This window comes from Halyomorpha halys, unplaced genomic scaffold, assembly GCF_000696795.3.
Source record: "Halyomorpha halys isolate HHAL.00 unplaced genomic scaffold, Hhal_1.1 Scaffold937.1, whole genome shotgun sequence".
NCBI classification, from domain to species: Eukaryota; Metazoa; Arthropoda; class Insecta; order Hemiptera; family Pentatomidae; genus Halyomorpha; species Halyomorpha halys.
In genome coordinates this window covers 416,505-429,262 of record NW_027109000.1, presented here as the reverse complement: position 1 = coordinate 429,262, position 12,758 = coordinate 416,505, and the positions used below count along the sequence as shown (strand labels likewise).

General features: G+C 28.4%; 1 protein-coding gene across 1 annotated transcript in view; it reads left to right on the top strand.

Moving 5' to 3' along the window:
- LOC106687249 (uncharacterized) overlaps window positions 1-12,758 on the top strand; it is a 137,354-nt gene that overhangs the window by 21,207 nt on the left and 103,389 nt on the right. The gene's annotated exons all lie outside the window — the stretch shown is intronic.

The following is a 12,758-nucleotide window of genomic DNA, read 5'->3' as shown; positions in this document are numbered from 1 at the left end:
TATAAAAATAGTACTTGAGATAAATTTAATACTGTATATAAAAGATACATTCCAACAGCTGGCCATATCAGCTGACAGAGGGACATATCAGATGACATAGCGCTATATCAGCTTAAAAGATTTATAAGTAGAGATTCAAAGGACAAAATAAAATAGTCCTTTAATTTAAATTGTAAGCGTTACTTCTCGTACCTTTTTCTCTTTTTTATGCTTTAACCGTGGCTAAGAATAAGTGCTGCTGCCACCCAGCAACCTTTAGATACGGAAGAAACGTCTAGTCCCGAGAATCCTTTGTTTCCCCTTTATTTATTGTCCTCTACATCTTTGCACTCTTTTATTTTTATCTCTAGTAGAATATGAACAGTAACGGTATGCTAGAATAGCCAGTCCTGAACTTACATGTGAACAACCCACCTCCGTCGGCGCCAGTGAACCTCTACCTCTAACAGAGATCACTATGGCCACCCAGGATCGGAAGGAAAGCACCCTCAGGCCTCAAAAGATTAACCGCTGAAACGGGAGAATCAAATCATTTTTTGAAAGTGGGTACGGGCTTTAAGGTAAGAATAGGGACGTAAAAGTCCTATAGTCTGTTGGCCAGTGTAGACGCAGAAGTGTTAAAATCGGTGGTGATCTGCAGAATAAGAAAGAGAAACCCCAAACAAATTAGGAAACGTCTTAGATTGTCTTTTGATAAGCAAAATACCTTCGTTATCAATCTCTAAAATCACTGACATGTTCATCTTTAAATGTTTATTTATACAGAGAGTTTCAAGGCTACAACTGAAAATATAAATTAAGGATCTCAAAACAAGAAAAACATTGATATGTCCAATAACACTTTGTTAAGGAGATATTTACATCTAAAGATTTTCATTTTTATGAATTATTTAGGTTATAATAAATTAATGAATTCCAACCAGTTATTATTCAAATGAAATGTAAATATTAATATTCAATGCTGATGAAAGTGATTATCTTGAACATTCACTCAGGCCCGGCATCTACAGCAGCAGTGGCCTGGCGGCTCTCCAGATCTGACATCACTGTATTTCCATATTTAGGGTTAGGTTAAACAAAACGTCTACGCAAGTCCGGTAAACGACCTTAATTATTAAAGGTGAAGGATAATTGAAAGTTATAAAACAATACTTTATTCATATTTATTTGTTGCTGTTTCGTCACTGCTCATTTACTAATACATAAAGTGACTTTAACCAATTAATTTAAACCAACCAATAGATTATATATTATATACACATTATACATGAAACGTTCACATCTCACTTTATCTTGTTTTGATCTAAATAATAAATCGTTCATCATTCAAACTTGAACTCGTTTTGATCTAAATAATAACCTAATTAGTAGAATTCAGTTAATTTAAAAAATAACAGGTAAGATTAGATTCTTAACATTACTGATCCATTTGTTACATGTAGATTTCCCATTTGCACTCTGTCGTGTAGTATTATCTTTTATTTATGCCACCTCCTGCTCTAATGAACTATTTCTATTAATTACTTATTAGTTCTCTTAAAAATTCAAAGACACAAAAGGATGCTTTTATTTTTTCTGAAAAGAAATCATGCGTTTATATATCACTTTGGCTCTTAAGTTTCCAAAAGAATAAAAAAAAAATTTAAAGTGTGAATATTTTAAATTCAGAGCTATTTTTCCCCTGTGTTTTTACTCCATACAATGGCAGTATATAAACATAAATATAATTAATTATTATGTATTAAAAATAATCGCTTTAAAACGATTTAGCGTACCTTTGATTGCTAGAGCAACTTTTTTATTGCCACAAAATATACATATATGATTTATCTGCTTTTGGGAAAACAATTCATTGCAAAAAATAAATATTTTATTTATTTAAACATTAAGTGAAAGATTATATATATTTACAAGGAAAATAAACAATAAAAACTCATAAGAAAGTTCCTTCTCTTAAATAAAATGGTTGGAACTGTAAATTTCTTTTAGAAGTTAATCAAATTTTCAATAAGTTTAATTCAAATAATTTAAAAAAATATGTTATTCAAGGCTATTAAAAATATAAACAAAAAGATTTTCAACGGACATATAAGTTATTCAATATGATTGTTCTTTCTGGAGTGATATTCATACCTATATTTTTAATACAATTGAAAATGTAGGAGCGACTCGTATAATGACTAGTCATATTAAGAAAATCTATAATGATTCCTCTTTTTCGTATATTAGATATTAAAAAATTAAAAATTACTAATAATTAATTTTAATTCTTTATAAACGAAACGAACCCACCCTATGAAATCCACGTCATGAAACGCGCGATGTATTTTCTAAATACATCGCGCGTGGCCTTGGAGCTCCACGGTGTGTCACGCCAATGTTAATAATAATAAAGAAACCATTAAAGAGTACAATAAAATATACAGTAAAAGTGCGCCTCGAAACACCCGTCTTCCTGTATCATCATAAGTCCCTCATAAATTTAATGATCGTTTGTGAGATCACGTTTGTGTAAGTGTACTTTGTATTTTGAGATATTCATGCTAACAGCTTCTTCCTAAAACACACCCTAATATTATACGAATAATCTCTGGCATGCTCCTGCATAATGCAATTTTAAACTTCCTGAAAAGCGAAATATGAAGGCTATGGCGTCATTATGAGAAATCGGTATTTAGTGGTTTTATGACAACATTTAAACATTTTGAATGAGAGGGATGTAATGTAAGTTACCAAACCAACTGTTACGGTCGATTATATGTGATAATATGATTTAGTTTTTGTATCTAAAATACTTTATATCACTATATAAAATCTAAAAGGATGAACAAATTAAAGAGTTATTTTTAGTTTTGCCTATATTTCTCAAATATATATTAGGAGGGTAAAAAAAAATCGTTTTTTCTTGGGGACTCCCTGTAATTTTTATCTACTCTATTTTAAAAAAAAATCATAGTATTTATTAGGGTTTTAAAATAAGTAACACTTCTCTCATAAACACCAGATATAAATGAATTAGACGAAAAATGATAATGTACTAATTTTGTAATACTGAATAATATTATACTCAATATTGATAAATATTATAAAATTATCAAAAAAAGAATTGTCGATTGTTTTAAAATTTTAAATCCTAAAACATTTTTAAAAATTCAATATTTTGAAGATTATTTTTTTATATTGTAGAGCAAAGTAAGAGGATCCCGCGAATAAATTTTTTAATTATTTTCTAAGGACCGCCCTGAGCCACCTTCCTGTCCAGAAAGTCTTAGCCTCACCTGATATGTTCAAAACTCGGTATTGAAGTTGTCTAGTTGTAACATTATTGGTAAATTCCAATAACATTTGCTGAGATGAGTGTTTTACGTCCAAATGTTATTTGTGAAAGGAGGTTTTGCAAAAAAATACTTAAATATTTATGTTTGTATTTCATTAGAACGAAGGGACCTTATAAATATGTGTTAAAGACATTTTTTTTATTTTTAATATTCAAATTATTGTCATATATTTCTTTAATCTATAGGCCCTAAATAGTATCACTTACGTGAGATTCCAATTTTTTTCGAACCGTTTCCGGTACAATAATAGTTAAGAACGTAAACTTCCGAAATGTTATTATTTATTAAATTTGAAGATTAATGAATTTTTAACTATCATTTCTGAAAAAAAGTATATATAAGAGAAATCTTCCACAAAAAATATTAGAAAATAATGGTGCTTTGAATTCCCCGGTAATTGTTTTATTATTTATTATAAACTTGTGAATAGGTGAAATAAGAAGGCTAACATAGATACTTAATTGTAAAATCTTCATTTCATTTCATTCTTTAGGCAGATGCGTAAGACATCTAACTTATTTTTCTAAGTTATTCTGCATAGTTTTAAAAAACTGTTTTAAGTGAAACTGATCTCTTAGATTTCATATTTACATAACTCGATTAAAATTGATAAAGAGTAAAACACGTTTTTAAACACAGTAACACAAATTTGTCATCTATATAAATGATACAATTTTATTGAATGAATTTAATTTTGATTAAAAAAATTCAAAAAATTGTTTTTTTCTGTAGGTTAAAGATCGGATGTTCCGAAAGTTTATTTCAACCTCTGTGCGTTGCAATAGATCACGTTCTGTGTGACAAAGATACCTAGTACAATATAATATCGTACACTAAATCTCTAGAAGCTCGGGTTCATTGTCCCATGGTGTTTAATATAACAATAATTAAGATCAATATTAATAAATAATATCTATATAGTCATTGTTTATTTTCTAATAAATCCTACGTTTCGGCCATTCTTAATGATTATATTTATTGTTGTTACAGTTGTTATATATAATAACCTATTAATTTCCAATTTCACTTATTCTAATTCTATTCAATTTACACTGTCCATTATAATCTAGCACATTATCAACAAAACATTGTTTAACCTGCAACATTTTGATAACAATGTTAGCTCTGATATTATAGAAAAGATCTTTGAGAATGCTGAAATGGCTGAGATATTATTTATTATAATTGATAAACAAAACAGTCTCAAACAAGAAATTAAATAAAACATAATTAATTCTAATATTATATTTACTGTTGATTTCATTACTAATCAAAGTTATAATTTTTTATGATTTAAAATTTAACTTGTCTGACAAATATAAGCAGTATTTGTCATCGGAGTTATAATTATAGTTCGAGGTTAAATTAGTCAGAAATGATGGTTAATGTATGATTTTTTAAAAGTATAATTGAAAATTTTATTTACTTCTCTCATGAGTTTTTCTTGTACCTTGTGTTTAAAGTCTTTATTTAATAATCTTTTAATCAGCTAATGATACGGTTAACGAATCCACCTAAAATTCCCGTTTTTAACGGTACCTACCTTAAACTCGTAATGGTCATCACGCACTTTGGACCATTTCAGTAGATTAAGTTCTGTATCACGTAACTTTATATAAAATTCACAAAAAAACATTGGCGGGGCCAATTCCATTATAAAAGAAAGTTTCAGGTTTGATGATTTTTATAAAAACTAAGTGAACAAGTGAGTAGACCAAATCGTAGTAAAAACCATTTAACATCCTACCATAGCCATATGAATCTGTTTTTTATTAAATATAAAATACATTAATTAAATACAATTACGTATTTTAGTATGTCTAGTCCCTTATTATTATATTCCATGACCGGATATATACATTACAGATTATTTAAAAATTGTATTCAAATAATTAATAATATCATTTAATGTGTGTTTTATTGAAACGTTATCAACATTTACCACATTGCCATTATTTTTTTATTTATGGCTAATGGCGGACCAATCCCCATTTTATAAATTTAACAATTGTTTATTTAATTGTACTAATCGTTGCTCAAATTGTATAACTGTAATTTAGATATACTCTGTAGTTGAGATTGTATTGTTTTTTCAGTATAGTGTAAGCAGAAAAACAAATAAATATAAAATCTTTATCTCAGAATTTTAATTTGTACTTAATAAAAGAATGTTCGTAATCACTTTTTCCACCATATCGCACTGAATTTTTATTCTATCTTTGCTCCCCTAAAAGTTCTTCAACAGTTAAATTTAATTTTGTTATTATTTCACCTAATAGATAAAATAAAATATCACTAAAAACCTTTTAATATATTAGAGATATGTAAAGAGAAGAATAAAAGTATGTCACTATAACACTTGAATTATAAAACAAAAAATTAAATAAATATAGAAAATATTCTTTTTTTTTTTTAATTTCCTTTTGAACAAAAAATTTTGTTTCTTTCTAAAAAAAACCAAGAAAGGATATTCAAAATATTTTATCTTAAAGGGTATTAATTGCATAAAGATGCAACTATTCTATCAATAATAGGTACATATTTTATATAATTGTTGAAGTATACGAAATAGCTGCAATTCTTCCTCGTTGTATGGAGTTGAAAGCCAATTGAGGCTGAGTAAGTCACAATCACTCTGAAAATAAATTAATTTAAGATAATGGTAATAGCTCTCGTGCCACTCTCGTGAAAAATTGAAGTGATGTATGGAAGGCTGGAAAAATTGTGGTTTTGGATATTTACTTCGAGAATAAACCAGAAGTATTGTAAATTTCTAACCTCTTACTTAAGTAAGCAAAATTACAATATGGCACTATCCAGTCCGGGGTGGGGGGGAGGGTTGCTATACTGAAGGGTTTTGACACCGGCTGGGTGATCAATACTTAACATTTCTTATAAATAAACACGTAATCAAATTTAAATACATTATTTACCTGGTAACAATTACATCACAGCAATTTTATTTTTAAAAATTACTTTTTCAAGATAAAGAAGTTTAAATTAGATTGCATGATGGATTACCACAGCGCAATACTCTGAACGGTACAAAACGTTGGAAAACTCCTAATAGGCAAATATTAATGATTATGATAAAACTGATTGCTAGGTTTGGGATTGTTATTTGTTATGTCTTCACATATTCTCATCTACAAATTTTATACACATGCAAATGTTTATGCTTTCTTGGAACATTTATTTTACATGTTTTCAAATATTTCACCATTTTTACCTAGTTTCCTTATTATTACTTATTGCCTATTTTGTTTTACATATTTTAAAATATTTCATCGTATTTATATTTTCTTTAAGATTATATTTTTCAGCCATGTTGACTTTTTAAAATGACTCCTTTTTTTTAATTTTTTTTTTTTTAAATTAGGAAACATAAATCAACCGATAGAAAAATATTACATAACAGACAGTCCGTATTTTTTTTTGGGGGGGGGGGGGCGAGGGGGCTAAAATAATCATGTAATGTTATGAAAGATTCATGTATTTTCTATTCCAAATCTTACCATTCGTCATTTCATTCTAATTGCATAAAATAAATTTTATATCAAACATAATAGCAGCTAAATATGTATTCGCGGATGAATCATTTGAATGTTTGTTAATCAGAGTTTATTATAGTTTTTGTTAAAAAAAAATATTATAACAGAGCGATGTTTTTACCTATAAGCCCAACAGTAGTTCTGAGAGGCATAAATTCATGGATTTCCAGACCTAGTCGGTGGATATCTCCATTAAAATCCTTCTAGGTCTACCATGTGGTCTCATACCAGTCGGCCTCGCCTCCATACATTTTCTTGGCACTCAGTCTTACCCCTTACTACATACGTGTCCATACCATGGGAGCTGTCGGTGTTCAATCACTGATTTCATTGTGGGGATCTGAAGTTCTTCTCTAATTCTTTCAGTCCTTATCCTGTCTCTCCTAGTTTTGCCCAAAAAGTACGCTCTATGTTTCTTAGAAAGAACGTTAAGTTTCTCACAATTAGTCTAGGACATAAGTTTCTACTATATCAATACTCTCAATCAATATTCTCTATACCACTGTGCAAAGAAAACTTCTTTAATTCGGAGATATAGGACAGTGTGTCACATTTCTAAAGTTTACGGAGGAACAGTTTTAACAGATATTTTCCTACGAATACAAATTCACTTTTTTTAAGCTATGTAACAACCTTTACCATTGTTTTATGATATAGTCATCTTCTAATAAAAAAATATATAGTATTAAACAAGAATGATTAATAATTCTAAATCGGTATAAAATGACAGGATGTCCTTTGCCTCTGAAATACAGATATGTACATTAAATTAAATTACACCATCACATATATAAAAACAATTACCCATCACAATTTTCCGCAATCAATGAATTACTTGATAAACCTTTCAATGCTGCTTTACGAACATAATCCTAATTAGTTCTATAATTAACTATCATTAATTATACTTTCCTTATTAGTCCTTTTTTCCTTATGCATCCTAACACGTTTCATTGATTAATGATTCTGGGTATCATTAAGTTAATAAATTTAATGTTTGAGTATTCTAAATTTATCACATGTGACATGCGTCCAGTGGAACATTATCCCCCTCTTCTATTTATAGAAACAAGACTGCGTGATAAGCTGATTGATATCGACTTAGTAAATTATCTAGATTGGCTTGCATTGATTGTGATCAATTAGTAATAAACACTCCATATCATTTTCCTGTTTATTTGAACTAGACAAATGTCTAAACGCTATTATAATTACACTAAAGGATGGTAAACTCTTCATCACTTTGACCCATGCGGATCTTTAGTGAGAATTATCCCTTACTTGTAGAGATCTTATAGGAATTCGACGCTGGTACAGAAGCCATTATGAGTTTTGGGTTAATTCTAGTAATGTCAGGTTTAATTATTCTCTGGTTCAAGTACTGTGTAAAATATCTAAAAAGCTTCACATTCAGAATATGCTCAAATCCTTCGTTTTGTAACTACAGATGACATGTTGAATCTTCCACTATTTTTAACTTCTAGAGATGATATTTTAACGGGAAATGGATTGCGAAGAGATCTGTTGTTGTTCTCAACTCATTCCTTGTCAGATTTAAATACAATTTCACCTTTTCCTCTGATACATTTATGAAGAACTTAGATTTGTTGATACCAGGTTCAGTAGCCCTGTATGTTTTCTTCTTCTCTGTATCAATATGCATTCTCTCAGGAATTAATCCTCCTTATCATATCAATAGATATACTACAGTATGACTGATGTGCGAGCAAGGCTTGTTTTCCCTAGCAAGATCTTTCCTTGGGTATTTCTTCAGAGGTTTGACCCACTGCGATAACATATGAGTAGATAGTGAAAATAAAATCCATATACTCCATCTGCGGTTGGTTTTATATTTGTCAGATAGATTTTTCTCACTGCCTACTTAATTTTTTTTATTTAACTTCAAGATCAGGAAAAAGTATGTTTTTTTATTTTAAATATATCAGACAATATTGTTCCATCATGGCTGGCATAGAAGCCTAGTTTTGTTTACATCGAACACCACTTGTTTCCTGCACAAAATTGTTTATGGCGGGTTTTTCTGTACTCTCTCATTCCCTACAAGACAGTCATTAATCATGGTAAGTGTTTAATTAGCTAAGGTTAGTCAGTTATTACAAACCTAAGTTTTAAAATGTTGTATTATTTTTCGTAAATTTGTAGCCTCTGGACATTACGATATAATTTTTTTGTATTTTTGTACTGAAATATACATACGGTGTTTTAACCTAAATTTTACCTAAGTTTTCTCACTTCATACAATATATCCCATAAACTGTAAATGACCTAAGTATAAGTTTATTGTTTATTCCAAATAGAAAGGTACAAGAATTCATTTCCAGATTCGTAATAAAAGTATTAATCTTTATGAATACTGAAAATTTAGTGTGATGTTTCATTGTTAGCTATAGATTTGTCAAAAGATCTCTTCACAACTGAAACGAGACCTTTCTACGGACTTTATTGGTTTGAGAATTCTCATTGATTCAACAAGGAATTGAATGACGTTAGGGAACCCGCCTACAATTGACAAAACAACATTTATCAGGTTTCTGTTTGTGACCGAATTCTGGACATTCCTCGGAGACTTTCCACTTTATTAAGGAGATGAAATCGGTTCGTAACCCATTTTCCCAAAAATAGAGATCTAAATTATGACTCCAAACTTTCCTGAAATGAAAAGTTCATAGCCGTCGGAAACCCAAGAACTTCTATTCTAAAATATCCTTCAATATATTCCACTTATTGCTTATTATAATTGTTTCACTTGTTAAACAGACACGCAATATGGAACTAAGTCTGAAAAAACGACTAAAAAGAAATTTTCATATAAGATTTTAACCACTCGAACCCCCCAAGTTTCTAACCTTGCATCCTCTTCCATTCCTGACAATCCTCCGAGGCGCCTGAAAAGCAGATGGTCACGAGACCAGCTAATGTAAAACGTCATTAGAGAGGTACCAATGGGAAGTTTCTCTAGACGCTTGTAACACTCCAATTTAACTTAGATCAGATTTACTAAATGTATTATAATGTACAGTTGTAAATAGCAATAAATAAATATTTAAAAATAAAAAAATATATAAGATTGTAGACATTAAAAAAAAAATGCTATATCCAATAATCCTATGGAGCCGCTAAGGGTATATGGCCTCGAGGACATTCGACATGGAACTTTCATTAAATGCTTTTAATGGGTAATTTCTTCACCAGTTGTGGTGTCCACAGAAATTGAGCTGCAGACAAATCCCTATAGAAGAAAAGAAACCAGTTTTTCAATGATAGATTTTAGGACTACTCCGAATTGGAGATGTAATTACAAAAAAATTCATTCAATAAACTTTAGGAAATAAGAACTTCTGTCCAGCAGTCAAAATATTGAAGAACTAATTTCTGAATCACTGAAACACATTAATATACATATAATTCTGACGGAGTAATTAAAAAATAAATTTATTAAAGAAATAAGCTAAAAAATATATATAATTCGAATAGATCCATAAATGTTAGATTTAATAAAACAATATGCTTCTTTTTATTCTAATATAAAATTTTATTTTTTGCTTAAGTCCTCCATTGAGGACCTATACAGACCCAAGGTGGGAATATCAAGGTTCATTTATTGCGGCCACCGCGAAATAAATATGACCAGCCCTGGTGGGAATTGAACCCACAACCTTCTGAACCAAGCGGGAGGAGGTACGGAGTGTCCTTGAGTCATAAATTTGATAACATTCTGTTAAATTCCTATAACAAGGATTGCAAATAAATTAACATAATTATAAAATGTTTTTTGTATAATTATACGTTTGTTTAGTCTTGTATAAAGGTGTAAAAATTTTTCTTAATCAAAGCCTAAGAAATTTATAATTATAATTCTTGTTTGGCTTATAAAACAACAAACAAACATATGTTAACATACATTAATTTCAAATTAAAACTAAAAATTTAATTGAATTTTGTTATAATTTTACATTGTTTTATATTTCATTTTTTTCTTATGCTGTAAAAATGGGTTAAAAGAATTTTGATAATATGATTAGCTATTTTCCTTTATCGCTATCTAATTAATTAACCATAGTTGCAGATTCTTTACAAAAATATCACAGTATAAAATTCGACTCACCTTTATTTTATCTTATTCTTTTTTTTTAAAAAACTACCATTCTAACTACCCTTCATTCTATCTTAGATATTCACTCCTCCTTGGTAATGTATAATATTATAATTATTTTATTAATGATATACAATATTAATTTATATAAATTAGAAGAGAGAAACATTTTATTGTAAAAGTTTGTTATAATATAATACCTAACTGTAATAGATGAACCTTTTTAGGAACTGAAAATTAGGCTTTATTATACTCATAATTGAACTCACTGAAAAGTTAACCCAAATAAAGTTGGTTACCTTAAAACATATGGTAGAACTAATAACAAAGAGGTTAGAACATGCATAACAACATGTAACTATAAATATAAAAGGTAAAACATATGATACTATTAGGTATTAAAGTATTAAGATATTTCATGACATTAACTATATTGGGTACATACACGGAACACTTATATCTAGTACAACAATCGTTTTTAGAAACTATTAGATAAGTGCAGTTAATGTTTTCTAAAATATCTAGTAGTAATGTACGATTTGTTTATTCGCTTTCCTTTATACAATTTCTTTAGTTAACCTTTTTAAATTATTCTTAATTTTTTTATATATTTTTTTTATACTTTTTCCCTTAAAAAATATAAGATAAAATTATCTACAACATAAATAGTAAACATTTTAAATATTATAACAAAACAAATAAATAATACGTCTGGAACACAAGTTACTCAATTAGAATCCAAAACCTTAAGAATTAATTTAGAAATATTGATTTAATTTCTAAATATTTACGATATTAATTACATAATATTTTTTATCATTTTTAATCACAACTATTCTTGAGGATATAGTCGCAGGAAATTCTAAAATATAGTATTTTAAAGTAATAGAAAAGTTTTTTTTTTCAATATAAAAAAAATAAAAAATCTTTTGAATAAGAAGAGGCATAATTAAAAAAATAAATGATAACTGTTCATTAGTTTAAACAGGATTTGTAATTATACAGACGTCGAATACCCAGTGAAGGAATTAGGAAATTCTTCATTAAATATACCGGATATATTATAGTCATTTACCCAAAAAGGAACCACTTTCAAAGTTTGAAATAAAATAATGATTAATATTTTAAAAAATAAAATTTATTCTAGTTATAACAATATTTCATAACTTAACAAAATAAAAATATAAAACCGTACAGTTTCTTAGTCGAGTCTTGTATTGTTGTATTGTGTAAGGCTTATCCCTCTTCATGAAAAAAATTTCTTGATATAGTATACCTCATCATAAGAGGATATAGAGGGTTATAGCGGCAGTTATTATGTTAAGATCCCTACTCTAATCTGGTATTGTAATAGAAATAAAATAATCCAAAAATGTTCCTAAAATTTGTGTTATTATAAAATTATTATTAATTTGTCTTACATTAAGGTGCAGTTGCTAAAATATTAAAACTGTGCACTATTGAGTCAATAGGTTTTTAATAATTAGGATTAAAGTTCCGAAGCACGTGTACTCACTTAAGCACTATGAATTATTTCATAAAGAAATAATTTTGAAAAAATATGTCATAATACAGTAGGGAAATTATGATTATTTATTTAGCAGTACATCTATAAGAATAAATATGTAAAAAAAATATGTATATAAAAAAAAACATTATATATATAATTTTATTTTTCAAAACATAAGAAAGCTGATTGCATAGAGTAAACCATCGAAGTATACTCTAAAATCTTAAAAGGACAATCTTATCTTT